The sequence below is a fragment of the Callithrix jacchus genome, chromosome 19 (genome assembly GCF_049354715.1).
Source record: "Callithrix jacchus isolate 240 chromosome 19, calJac240_pri, whole genome shotgun sequence".
NCBI lineage: Eukaryota > Metazoa > Chordata > Mammalia > Primates > Cebidae > Callithrix > Callithrix jacchus.
In genome coordinates, this window is record NC_133520.1 from 360637 (window position 1) to 375394 (window position 14758).

Below are 14758 nucleotides of genomic sequence, written 5' to 3' on the forward strand. Positions count from 1 at the left end.
ACCTCTAGCAGCTGTGGTCCAGTGAGGGATGCTACCCGTTTCTTTTTCTGCTATCATTGTCCCAGGATGATGCCTGCCAAATGTCAGTCTTTTGGATATAGAGGGGTCAGGGAGCTGCTTGAGGAGACAGTCTGTACTTTTTTGGAGCTCAATTTCTGAGCTGTGAGCTCTGTTGTTCATTCAGGACTGTTAGGCTGCTATGCTTGATTCTTCTGCAACAGAGCTCATTAAAAAAACCCTTTTTTTCTCAAATGCTCTGTGTTGGGGGGTTTGGGCTTTATTTTTCGATGTCCGTTGAGGTGTCCTGCCCAGCTAGGAGGCAGACTAGCCACTGTTCGCCTGCCGAGTCTCTGCCCTGCTGTTGTGTGATTCTCCCTGTTCCTGCAGGCTCTGCTGTGGTCTCCGCCACGCCCTGCGGCGGAGTCTCTTTGTTTTAGCCTGTTGCCTCAGCAACGGCAGGCTGTGTCAGCAGTGGGCGTGTATCTCAGTAGGGACGGGTTGCCTTGGCAACGGCTGGCTGCGACAGCAGTGGGCGTGTATCTCAGTTGGGGCGGGTTGCCTCGGTAGTGGTGGACGCCCCTCCCCCACAGAGCGTCTCAGACCGTCTGCTCGGGATAGTTTGAAATCGCGGTTTTGTTCGTCCCACTGGGTACCCCGAACGCTCTGTCCCTGCACTCCCCTGGGCTGGCCTACTGTCCAAGCCTCATTCAGTCTCAAGTCCAGCCCTCTCAAGTCTCAGGTTGCCGGTTCAACAGGGCACCCGGACAAGCGCCCCCTGTGGGGATTGCTGGGTAGGGCCAGCCGCCGCCGCCGCCCTGGCTGCCAGCTTCACCAGGCAGACTTACTGCCTGGCGTCCCGTGTCTTTTTTATACTTGGGAGTTTCCCCGTTCTGTGGGCAACAAAGATCAGTCTGGAAATGCAACTCCGACTCACCTCTTTGTGGATTCAACGAGAGCTCCAATCCTGGGTTGTTCTCACAGAGCCATCTTGAGTCCTCCCACGCCATGGTAAAGTTTTGCTGGGATTAGGGACACCAGAGTTTCAGTCATTGGGCCCCAGTAATGGCAGTGGTGGGCTTAGCATGCCTGTTTTGGGGATGGCAGCCGTGTTAGCAAGTCCAGGCAGACTAATTAGTTGACCTTCATGTGACTTGATCAGGGACCAGCAGTGAGCAAGGTGGGTGGACAGCTTATTGAGCCCCTGGGCAGTGGTTATTGCATGGATGATGGCAGTAGCAATGACAAGAAAAACATTTGGTTCCCAAGCATTACACGCTGGTGTCACTGGCGTTTGTGATGGGCTGGGCAGGCCAGTCTCCAGAACCAGAAGTGGTGCATGTGTGTAGGTATCAGCTGTCATAGTAGCTTCAAGTTGAGTGAATTTATCCTCAGGTTTCAGAGAAGAGTGTTCAGGTGCCAGTGGTGTTAGACTTGTCTGAACAAAAGTCCTCATTTTAGGCACTTTCTGGCACCACACACTCACTGGCTTTTCTTATCATTACTCTGAGCCCATTAACCCTGTAGAAGAAAAGCATCAGGAAAGTTTTAAATATTTCTTCTTTGGGGCAGGGTTTGCAAGGAAAGGAAATATTTTAAGAGATGATGTAAGTACTCTTATTAGAAAAAGAAGCTTCTTGCGGTCAGAAACTGACCACTGCCCAAATCATGCAGAAGGGAGATAATAATTACCAGGTCATGGGATAAAATTGTGGAGAGGGACTAAAGGTTCAAGATTATAAGACAGAATTTACCCGCTCCCAATTTAATTTAATACAGTCCTCACTGTTTGTCATTGCTTTTGATGTATAAAGCCATGGGATCTGTTTATTGTATGTTCTCTGTTATAATTTGGAAATTAATCTACCAGCTCTTTTTTCTCATCTCAGTTGGTGGCTTGTCACCTCCTCTGCACTAATTGTTGCTTGTTTCCTGACAGTCAAGCAGAATGTTCTCATGAGCTGTGACACTGGTATTCAGGCTCCATTCTGCCTGCTGTGGAAACCTCCAGAGTTTTCTGAGCTGGTCACATATCTCTACATTTTATGAACATTGTCTTTGAAAGCAATGTTAAGACATTTATATTCTTTCTTTCTGAGGTTTAAGCACCACAAGGAGCATTCATGTAATGGAGAGATGGTGAACAACAGGGTGGATCTCTACCATAATTGGATTAATTGTATTTTAAAACCAGCAGCTACACACTAAATGTTTTACAAAGTGTTTTTTATAATTTCTATTTCATTAAATATTGCAATTTAGAAATTTAGAGGTTAAATATTTATTTAAAATTTAGCTCCTGTAATTTGCAAAAAAAGAAAAAAAATGGAAAGCTTATGTGAGTATCTATTTTATTTTTATTTTTTATTGCATTTTAGGTTTTGGGGTACATGAGCAGAGCATGCAATACAGTTGAATAGGTACACACATGGCAGTGTGTTTTGTTTGCTTTCTCCCCTTCACCCACATTTGGCATTTCTCCCCAGGCTATCCCTCTCCACCTCCCCCTCCCACTGGCCCTCCCCTTTTCTCCCCAAAAGACCCCAGTGTTTAGTACTCCCCTCTCTGTGTCCATGTGTTCTCATTTTTCATCTCCCGCCTATGAGTGAGAATATGCAGTGTTTCATTTTCTGTTCTTGTGTCAGTTTGCTGAGAATGGTGTTCTCCAGATTCATCCATGTCCCTACAAACGACACAAACTCATTATTTCTGATTGCTGCATAATATTCCATGGTGTATATGTGCCACATTTTCCCAATCCAGTCTATCATCAATGGGCATTTGGGTTGGTTCCAGGTCTTTGCTATTGTAAACAGTGCTGCAATGAACATTCGTGTGCATGTGTCCTTATAGTAGAACGATTTATAGTCCTTTGGATATATACCCAGTAATGGGATTGCTGGGTCAAATGGAATTTCTATTTCTAAGGCCTTGAGGAATAGCCACACTGTCTTCCACAATGATGGAACTAATTTACACTCCCACCAACAGTGTAAAAGTGTTCCTTTTTATCCACATCCACTCCAGCATCTGTTGTCTCCAGATTTTTTAATGATCGCCATTCTAACTGGCGTGAGATGGTATCTCAATGTGGTTTTGATTTGCATCTCTCTGATGACCAGTGACGATGAGCATTTTTTCATATGATTGTTGGCCTCATATATGTCTTCTTTCGTAAAGTGTCTGTTCATATCCTTTGCCCATTTTTGAATGGGCTTGTTTGTTTTTTCCTGTAAATCCGTTTGAGTTCTTTGTAAATTCTGGATATCAGTCCTTTGTCAGATGGGTAAACTGCAAAAATTTTTTCCCATTCTGTTGGTTGCCGATTCACTCTAGAGACTGTTTCTTTTGCCGTGCAGAAGCTGTGGAGTTTGATTAGGTCCCATTTGTCTATTTTGGCTTTTGTTGCCAATGCTTTTGGTGTTTTGTTCATGAAGTCCTTGCCTACTCCTATGTCCTGGATGGTTTTGCCTAGATTTCCTTCTAGGGTTTTTATGGTGCCAGGTCTTATGTTTAAGTCTTTAATCCATCTGGAGTTAATTTTGGTGTAAGGTGTCAGGAAGGGGTCCAGTTTCTGCTTTCTGCATATGGCTAGCCAGTTTTCCCAACACTATTTGTTGAACAGGGAATCCTTTCCCCATTGCTTGTTTTTGACAGGTTTATCAAAGATTGTATGGTTGTAGATATGTTGTGTTGCCTCTGATGCCTCTGTTCTGTTCCATTGGTCTATATCTCTGTTTTGGTACCAGTACCATCCTGCTTTGATTACTGTTGCCTTGTAGTATAGTTTGAAATCCGGTAGTGTGATGCCCCCCGCTGTGTTTTTTTTTTGCTTAGAATTGACTTGGCTTTGCGGGCTCTCTTTTGGTTCCAAATAAAGTTCATGGTGGTTTTCTCCAGTTCTGTGAAGAAAGTCAATGGTAGCTTGATGGGGATAGAGGTGAATCTGTAAATTACTTTGGGCAGTATAGCCATTTTCACGATATTAATTCTTCCCAACCATGAACATGGAATATTTCTCCATCTGTTTGTGTCCTCTCTGATTTTGTTGAGCAGTGGTTTGTAGTTTTCCTTGAAGAGGTCCTTTATGTTCCTTGTGAGCTGTATTCCAAGGTATTTTATTCTTTTTGTAGCAATTGTGAATGGCAGTTCGTTCTTGATTTGGCTCTCTTTAAGTCTGTTATTGGTGTAGAGGAAGGCTTTTGATTTTTGCACATTGATTTTATATCCTGAGACTTTGCTGAAGTTGCTTATCAGTTTCAGGAGTTTTTGGGCTGAGGTGATGGGGTCTTCTAGGTGTACTATCACGTCGTCTGCAAATAGAGACAATTTGGCTTCCACCTTTCCTATTTGAATACCCTTTATTTATTTTTCTTGCCTGATTGCTGTGGCTAGAACTTCCAGTACTATATTGAATAGGAGTGGTGAGAGAGGGCATCCTTGTCTAGTGCCGGATTTCAAAGGGAATGCTTCCAGTTTTTGCCCATTCAGTATGATATTGGCTGTTGGTTTGTCATAAATAGCTGTTATGGCTTTGAGATACGTTCCATCGATACCGAGGTTATTGAGGGTTTTTAGCATAAAGGGCTGTTGCATTTTGTCAAATGCCTTCTCTGCGTCAATTGAGATAATCATGTGGTTTTTGTTTTTGGTTCTGTTTATGTGGTGAATTACGTTTATAGACTTTCATATGTTGAACCAGCCTTGCATCCCCGGGGTGAATCCTACTTGATCATGATGAATAAATTTTTTGATTTGCTGTTGCAATCGGCTTGCCAATATTTTATTGAAGATTTTATATCTATGTTCATCATGGATATTGGCCTGAAGTTTTCTTTTCTTGTTGGGTCTCTGCCGGGTTTTGGTATCAGGATGATGTTGGTGTCATAGAATAATTTGGGAAGGATTCCTTCTTTTTGGATTATTTGGAATAGTTTCAGAAGAAATGGTCCCAGCTTCTCTTTGTGTGTCTGGTAGAGTTGGGCTGTGAACCCGTCTGAACCTGGGCTTTTTTTGTGTGGTAGGCTCTTAATTGCTGCCTCGACTTCTGACCTTGTTATTGGTCTATTCATAATTTCAGCTTCCTCCTGGTTTAGGCTTGGGAGGACACATGAGTCCAGGAATTTATCCATTTCTTCCAGGTTTACTAGTTTATGTGCATAGAGTTGCTTGTAATATTCTCTGATGATGGTTTGAATTTTTGTGGAATCTGTGGTGATTTCCCCTTTATCATTTTATATTGCATCTATTTGGTTGCTCTCTCTTTTCTTTTTAATCATTCGGGCTAGTGGTCTATTTTGTTGATCTTTTCAAAAAACCAGCTCTTGGATTTATTGATTTTTTGAAGGGCTTTTCGTGTCTCAATGTCCTTCAGTTCAGCTCTGATCTTAGTTATTTCTTGTCTTCTGCTAGTTTCTGAGTTTTTTTGATCTTGCTTCTCTAGCTCTTTCAATTTTGACGATAGGGTGTCAATTTTGGATCTCTCCATTCTCCTCATATGGGCACTTATTGCTATATACTTTCCTCTAGAGACTGCTTTAAATGTGTCCCAGAGATTCTGGCATGTTGTGTCTTCGTTCTCATTGGTTTCGAAGAACTTCTTTATTTCTGCCTCCATTTCGTTGTTTATCCAGTCAACATTCAAGAGCCAGTTGTTCAGTTTTCATGAAGCTGTGCGGTTCTTGGTTGGTTTCTGAATTCTGAGTTCTAACTTGATTGCTCTAGTGTCTGAGAGGCTGTTTGTTATGATTTCAGTTGTTTTGCATTTGCTGAGCAGTGCTTTACTTCCAATTATTTGGTCAATTTTAGAGTAGGTGTGATGTGGTGCTGAGAAGAATGTATATTCTGTGGATTTGGGGTGGAGAGTTCTGTAAATGTCTATCAGGTTTGCTTGCTTTAGGTCTTAGTTCAAGCTCTGGATATCCTTGTTGATTTTCAGTCTGGTTTATCTGTCTAATATTGACAGTGGAGTGTTAATGTCTCCCACTATTATTGTGTGGGAGTCTAAGTCTCTTTGTAAGTCGTTAGGAACTTGCCTTATGTATCTGGGTGCTCCTGTTTTGGGTCCGTATATGTTTAGGATCGTTAGCTCTTCTTGTTGTATCGATCCTTTTACCATTATGTAATTGTCTTCTTCGTCTCTTTTGATTTTTGTTGCTTTAAAGTCTATTTTACCCGAGATGGGAATTGCAACTCCTGCTTTTTTTTGCTCTCCATTATCTTGGTAAATCTTCCTCCATCCCTTTATTTTGAGCCTTTGTGTATCCTTGCATGTGAGATGGGTTTCCTGGATACAGCACACTGATGGGTTTTGGATTTTCATCCAATTTGCCAGTCTGTGTCTTTTGATTGGTGCATTTAGTCCATTTACATTTAGGGTTAATATTGTTATGTGTGACTTTTTACTGCCATTTTGATGCTAGCTGGCTGTTTTGTCCGTTAGTTGTTGTAGATTCTTCATTATGTTGATGCTCTTTAGTGTTTAGTGTGATTTTGGAATGGCTGGTACTGGTTATTCTTTTCTATATGTAGTGCCTCTTTCAGGAGCTCTCGTAAAGCAGGCCCGGTGGTGACAAAATCTCTGAGTACTTGCTTGTTCGCAAAGGATTTTATTTTTCCTTCACTTCTGAAGCTCAGTTTGGCTGGATATGAAATTCTTGGTTGACAATTCTTTTCTTTAAGGATGTTGACTATTGGCCCCCACTCTCTTCTGGCTTGTAGAGTTTCTGCCAAGAGATCTGCTGTGAGTCTGATGGGCTTCCCTTTGTGGGTGACCTGACCTTCTCTCTGGCTGCCCTTAGTATTTTCTCCTTCATTTCAACCTTGTTGAATCTGACGATTATGTGCCTTATGGTTGCTCTTCTTGCGGAATATCTTTGTGGTGTTCTCTGTCTTTCCTGTAATTGAGTGTTTGCCTGTCTTGCTAGGTGGGGGAAATTTTTCTGGATAATGTCCTGAAGAGTATTTTCCAGCTGGGATTCGTTCTCTTCGTCCCCGTCTGGTACACCTATCAAACGTAGGTTAGGTGTCTTCACATACTCCCACATTTCTTGGAGACTTTGTTCATTTCTTTTTGCGCTTCTTTCTCTGATGTTGGTTTCTTGTTTTATTTCATTGAGTTGATCTTCGACTTCTGATATTCTTTCTTCTGCTTGGTCAATTCAGCTATTGAAACTTGTGCATGCTTTGCGAAGTTCTCATATTGTGTATTTCAGCTCCTTTAATTCATTCATATTCCTCTCTAAGTTATCCATTCTTGTTATCATTTCCTCGAATCTTTTTTCATATTTTTTTTCAAGGTTCTTAGTTTCTTTGCATTGATTTAAAACATGTTCTTTTAGCTCACAAAAGTTTCTCATTATCCACCTTCTGAAGTCTAATTCCGTCATTTCATCACAGTCATTCTCCTTCCAGCTTTGTTCCCTTGCTGGTGAGGAGTTTTGGTGCTTTCTAGGAGGCGAGGTGTTCTGGTTTCAGGTGTTTTCCTCCTTTTTGCGCTGGTTTCTTTCCATCTTTGTGTAATTATCCACCTGTCATCTGGGTAGTTGCTGACTTTTTGATTGGGTCTCTGAATGGACACCCAGATTGTTGATGATGAAGTTTTTCTGTTACTTGGTTTTCCTTCTACCAGTCTAGCCCCTTCACTGTACGACTGCTGAGGTCCACTCCAGGCCCTGCTTGTCTGGGATGCACCTATAGCAGCTGTGGAACAGTGAGGGGTGCTACCAGTTTCTTTTTCTGCTATCTTTGTCCTAGAATGATGCCTGCCAAATGTCAGTCTTTTGGATATAGAGGGGTGAGGGAGCTGCTTGAGGAGACACTCTGTACTTTTTATGAGCTCAATTGCTGAGCTGTGAGCTCTATTGTTCATTCAGGGCTGTTAGGCTGCTATGTTTAATTCTGATGCAACAGAACTCATAATAAAACCCTTTTTTTCCCAGCTTCTCTTTCTTAAGGGGTTGGGGCTTTATTTTTGAGTGTTTGCTGTGCTGTTCTGCCCAGCTAGGAGGCAGTCTAGTCACTATTTCCCTGCTGAGGCTCCGCCCTGCTGGTGTGAGGTTCGCCCTGTTGCTGCAGGCTCTGCCCTTCTGCTGCAGTCTCTGCCCTGCTGCCACAGGCTACGCCCTGTGGCAGAGTCTCTCTGTTGTATCAGGTTGCCTCGGCAATGGCAAGCTGTGTCAGCAGTGGGCGTGTACCTCAGTAGGGGCTGATCGCCTCGTAATGGCGGATGCCCCTCCCCCACGGAGCTGTGTTTTGAGGGAACCTCCTCACCGGGAGCGTTTGGAATCGCTGTTTTGTTTGTCACACTGCACTACCCCAAACGCTGTTTCCCTGGGATTTCCTGGGCTGGCTTACTGTCCACGTCCCGTTCCGTCTCACATTCAGCTTTCTCAGATCTCAGTTTGCCGGTTCAACAGGGCACCCGTAACAGTGCACTTTTGTATGGAGTGTTGTGGAGCGCCTCTGTGCTCCGGCATGGGCCGCAGCTGCACCGGCTGCCGGCTACACCAGCCAAAACCTCTGCCTGGCGTCCTGCATCTCTTTTATACCTGGGAATTCCCCCGTTCTGTGGGCAACTAATATCCGTCTGGAAATGCGTCCCTGACTCACCGTCTGCACACATCCAGCGAGAGCTTCAATCCAGGGTTGTTCTCACAGTGTCATCTTGAGTCCTCCCCTCGTGAGTATCTATTTTTAAGCCAAGTAATTAAAGATTCCCCGGGGTTAACTGGGCAGCAAAGTATAAGAAATTTTCAGTTTAGTGAAAAAGTCTACATAATGACAAATTAAGAAAATAAAAAGAAAGTTATTCTCTCATCCCCTTCCCCCCCAGTTGCTCTATTTTTTTGTCAAGTTGTGTAACTTTATTTTTCTCTTTGATAATTATACATTATTTTAATGTAACTAGATTTTGTATCACTCCAGGCTGGAGTACAGTGGCACAATTATAGCTCACTGTAATCTCAAGTTCCTTGAGCTCATGCAATCCTCCTGCCTCAGTCTTCAAAGTAGTCGAGATTACAGGTACCTGCCACAATGCCAAAATAATCTAAAAATTTTTTTTAGTGACAGGTGTCTTGCTCAGGCTGGTCTCAAGCTTCTGGCCTCAATTGATCCTCTGGCCTCAGCCTCCCAAGTAGTTGGTATCACGAGTGAGAACCACTGATCCCAGCTCTATATTTTTAAAACTATTTATCTCTTTAGTTTTTTCTAAAGCATTCTCAATACCTTCACTGGAACTTTCAGGATTTCAATTCACAGTTGATTTTATCCATGTTGCTATTCATTCTATTTATTCCATTGCTTATAGGCCTTTGTGACATATTTAATAGTTTGAGTTTTAAATTCTTGCTATTTATATGTGTGTATATATTTTCGGTTATCTCTTTTGCAAGGTCTTGCATCTGCCATGCTTTCCAGAGAAGAGAATGGACTCTGCTTTTTTGAGAGAAAAAATTTTAAATTATAAGACTAAAACAAAACCTGTGGGAAATAAACAAAATAAAAAGTATTTTAATTAAAGTTTTTTAGAAATTGCAATCTGGGAGACACAAGTCTAGTAAGAAGTTGTATCATGTTCCAGTCAGGTGAGGTTAGAGAAGGGCTTATAAAGTTTTACTTCAAGTTTACACAAGTGAAGGATTTTAGTGCAGTCTATGATGGACAATGGTTGGTTGCCAGCTGAGAACGTAGCTAGGAAATCACCAGCTTAATTGAGCACAGCCGTCTCCTCAGGTGGTTTGGATCAGGCCTGGTATAAACAATTTAAGTCAAACACAGCTGCTTTTGCATGACGTCTGGGATTTTCCCAGTTCAAACAGGTCGAATTCCACCTGGGCATGCATGAGGATTAATTCCACTCTTCATGCCCTCCCAGTTCATCTTTAGAGGCTTCTTATATGACTATCTCCATTTTGGATTTATTTTCATCAGAAATAAAGTGTGCAGAAATTTTCAGTGGCAAGTAACAAAGAAAAATAGTGCTCACCTGTGATTTATCAGACCCCAGCCAGAAAGAAAAGGCCAATATGTGCTTGACAAAAGGGTCTGAGGACTTTCAGGTGATTTGTTCCTCAAAAAGAATTGGCTCATGCCTTTAATCCCAGCACTTTGGGAGGCTGAGGTGAGCAGATTACTGGAGGTCAGTTCAAGACCAGCCTGATCAACTTAGTGAAAGTAAAAATACAAAATTTACTAAATGTACTAAAAGTAAAAAAAAAATTAGCTGGGCATGATGGTGAGTGCCTGTAGTCCCAGCTACTCTGGAGGCGGAGGCAGGAGAATCACTTGAACCCAGAAGGTGGAGACTGCAGTGAGCTGACATTGCACCAATGCACTCCAGCCTGGGTAACACAGTAAGACTGTGTCTCAAAAAAATAAAAAAGAAATTAGACAAAGAATTGCACTAATTCTGGAAATTCTGCTTCATAGATAACAAAAATGTTTACAGAATAAAGCCCAGGTGTAGCCATAATGTGGCATTACAATTCTTTTTTTCTAGATAAGAAACAAGCTGAAAAAAAGAAAGGAAATTTTAAGGTAAGAGACAAAATCTCTGGGAGGATGTACACCTAAGGTAAAGGCTCAGTCACAGGCCCCTAGAAGAAGACTGAGAATGCAGCTTCTTTCCCTCTCTGCATTCATTGTCAATAGGCTTTCCCTGGCCTCGTCCTTTTCACATTTGTCATTTTGATTATTGTATACTTTTTTCCCCATATGGACCTGATGCAATTCCAGAATTGGAAGAGAAAACTATGATGTCCTCATAGTTGTTTAAAAGAAACCTCAGCAAGTGAAGTAGAAGTTGATTTTTTTTTTCTAAAATCATAGAAAGGTATTCACCCTCCTGGGTCGGGAAATGATCTCTGCAACTATTGTTTTTAAAGAAATCTATTTCTAAGGCTGTTGCTATACCCCATAAAAATACCTTCAGATTCTTAATTCTAGAAGTTTGAGGTGGCTATTTTCACTCTTTCCTTGTGTTAATACTAAAATAAACATGTGCTCTGAGAAAGATGGAATTGTGTGTCTTATCCAGCAGCCAGAACGTATGGCTGTTTTTCTCTCCTTCCTCAAGCATCATGCTGTTGACTCATTAGAATTTTATACTTCAAGGAGAAATGTTAGAGTCTGTATCTTATTTCAGCTTACACAAGTGAAATAAAAAAAATAAAAATAACCACAACTCTGAGTTTGTAGTAGAATGAGATTTTATTTATTATTATTATTTTTTTCAAAAGGCAAACTCAAAGGAGACAGCAGTGACTAAGTTTTAGCAATGAAAAAAAGTTTAACTAAGTTACACTGACAACCAGAGTTGGTCAATTTCGTGCCAGCCACCACGGCCATACAATTGACTCGAGTTAATAGAGCCCGGCATAAAGAGTGTTTAAGATTTAACCTACCCCAATAAAGCTAACCTATAACTAAGTCATAGAAAACCCAAGTTATAGTGAAATACTCTACGAAAGTGGCTTTAATATTCTGAACACACTATAGCTAAGACACAAACTGGGATTAGATACCCCACTATGCTTAGCCCTAAAATTCAATAACTTAATTAACAAAATTATTCGCCAGAACACTACAGGCAACAGCTTGAAATTCAACGGACCTGGAAGTGCTTTACATCCGTCTAGAGGAGCCTGTTCTATAATTGATACACCCCAATAAACCTCACCATATCTTGCCATCAGCCTGTATACCGCCGTCTTCAGCAAACTCCTTAATGATTGTAAAGTAAGCAGAAGTGTTACCATAAAAACGTTAGGTCAAGGTGCAGCCAATGACGTGGGAAGAAATGGGCTACATTTTCTAAATCAGAAAACTACACAATAACACTTATGAAATTTAAGGGCCTACGGTGGATTTAGCAGTAAACCAAGAATAGAGAGCTTGATTGAAACAAGGCCAATAAGCACGCACACACCGCCCGTCACCCTCCTCAAACATCACATAAAAGTACATTAACAATAAACCACTCCATACTGATCTAAAGGAAATAAGTCGTAACATGGTAAGTGTACTGAAAAGTGCGCTTGGACGAATCAAAATGTAGCTTAAATTAAAGCATCCGGCTTACACCCAGAAGATCTCATAACAGATGATTGTTTTGAGATAACTCTAGCCCAAACCTTATTAAAAATGTACTACTTAACTACACCAATTAAATCATTTACCTACTACAAAAGTATAGGTGATAGAAATTGCATTTTAGGCCCAATAGACATGGTACCAACCACAAGGGAAAGGACAAAACCAATAGAGCACAAAAAAGCAAAGATAAACCCTTATACCTTCTGCATAATGAGCCAACTAGAACTAACTTTATAAAGAGAACTAATGCCCCCCAAAACCAAGTGATCTACCCAAGGATAGCTAAAAGAGCACACCAGTCTATGTGGCAAAATAGTGGGAAAATCTATGGGTAGTGGTGACAAACCTACCAAGCCTGTTGATAGCTGGTTGTCCAAGACAGAATCTTAGTTCAACTTTAAATTTACCTACAGAATCATATAATCTTCCTGTAAATTTAATTGCTAGTCTAAAGAGGGACAGCTCTTCAGACCCTAGGAAACAACATTTTATAGAGAGTAAATAACTTAACCACCATAGTTGGCCTAAAAGTAGCCACCAAATAAGAAAGCGTTCAAGGTCAATACTTACTTACTCTTAATCCTACTAATCTTATTGAACTTCTAAAACAAATTGGACCAATCTATTATTTAATAGAAGCAATAATGTTTATATAAGTAACGTGAAATCATTCTCCCTGTATAAGCTTATCTCAGACAGAAACAACTATTGTTAGTTAACAGCCTAATTACCATATGCTACAGATTAGTTTATCAATTAACCAAACTGTTAACCCAACACAGGCGTGCACTCAGGAAAGATTAAAAAAAGTAAAAGGAACTCAGCAAACTCTACCCCCGCCTCTTTACCAAAAACATCTCCTCTAGCATTTCCAGTATTAGAGGCACTGCCTGCCCAGTGACACATGTTCAATGGCCGCGGTACCCTGACCGTGCAAAGGTAGCACAATCACTTGTTCTCTAAATAAGGATTTTTATGAATGGCCACACGAGAGTTTAACTGTCTCTTACTTTTAATCAGTGAAATTGACCTATCCGTGAAGAGGCGGATATGCCTAAATAAGACGAGAAGACCCTATGGAGCTTCAATTTAATGATACAAACCAGAACATTTTAAACCAGTAGGCATTAACCTATTGTCAATGTATCATGAATTTTGGTTGGGGTGACCTCGGAGTACAGTATAACCCCTGAAAAATACATACTAAGACCTCAGTAGTCTAAATAAAAACACACCTATTGACCCAATAACTTGATCAATGGACTATGTTACCCTAGGGATAACAGCGCAATCCTATTCTAGAGTCCATATCGACAATAGGGTTTACGACCTTGATGTTGGATCAAGACATCCTAATGGTGCAGACGCTATTAAGGGTTTGTTTGTTCAATGATTAAAGTTTTACGTGTTCTGAGTTCAGACCGGAGCAATCCAGGTCGGTTTCTATCTATTAAACATTTCTCCCAGTACGAAAGGACAAAAGAAATAGGGCCTACTTCATAAAGCGCCCTCAAAAATTAGATAACCCATATCTCAATCTTGAAAACTATTATCTTACCCAAGAACAGGGTCTGTTCAGATGGCAGAGCCTGGATATTGCATAAAACTTAAAACTTTATAACCAGAGGTTCAACTCCTCTTCTTAACAACGTGTTTATAGTCAACTTACTTCTACTAGTCGAACCCACCCTAATTGCCATAGCATTCTTAACACTTATAGAACGAAAAATCTGGGGCTATATACAATTCTTAAAGGGTCCTAACATTGTAGGCCCCTACGGAACACTTCAACCAATTGCCAATGCCATAAAGCTTTTTACAAAAGAACTCTTACTACCCACCACCTCCACCGCAACTTTATACTTAACCGCCCCTACCCTAGCCCTCTCCATCGCCCTCCTTTTATGAACCCCACTTCCTATGCCACACCCCCAATCAACTTAAACTTAGGCCTCTTATTTATTCTAGCAACATCAAGCCTAGCTGTTTACTCAATTTTATGATCTGGATGAGCATCCAACTCAAACTATGCACTAATTGGCACATTACAAGCTGTAACCCAAACAATCTCATATGAAGTCACCCTCTCTATCATTCTCCTATCTACCCTACTAATAAGCGACTCATTTAATTACAATCACTCATTACAACACAAGGACACTATTGACTTCTACTCCCATCATGACCCCTAGCCATAATATGATTTATCTCCACATTAGCAGAAACCAACCGAGCCCCCTTTGACCTAACAGAAGGAGAATCAGAGCTAGTTTCAGGTTTTAATATTGAATATGCTGCAGGCTCATTTGCCCTATTCTTTATAGCAGAATACATAAATATTATCATAATAAATGCCCTAACCACCACCATCTTCCTAGCAACATCATATAACATGACCATATCAGAAATCTACACAATCAACTTTATAACTAAAACCCTCCTATTAACCACCCTATTCCTATGAATTCGAACAGCCTACCCTCGCTTCCGCTATGACCAACTAATATCCCTCCTATGAAAAAATTTCTTACCCCTCACACTAGCACTATGCATATGATATATCTCAATGCCCATCTTAACATCTGGCATCCCACCACAAACATAAGAAATATGTCTGACAAAAGATTTACTTTGATAAGAGTAAATTATAGAGGTTTAAACTCTC

General features: G+C 41.0%; 1 non-coding gene across 1 annotated transcript; it reads left to right on the forward strand.

The window, feature by feature from the left end:
• Positions 1 to 11576: 11576 nt before the first annotated feature.
• Positions 11577 to 12038, forward strand: LOC144580482 (18S ribosomal RNA). Its single transcript, XR_013530044.1, has one exon. It is a non-coding gene; the product is annotated as an 18S ribosomal RNA (ribosomal RNA).
• The last annotated feature ends 2720 nt before the right edge of the window (positions 12039 to 14758 follow it).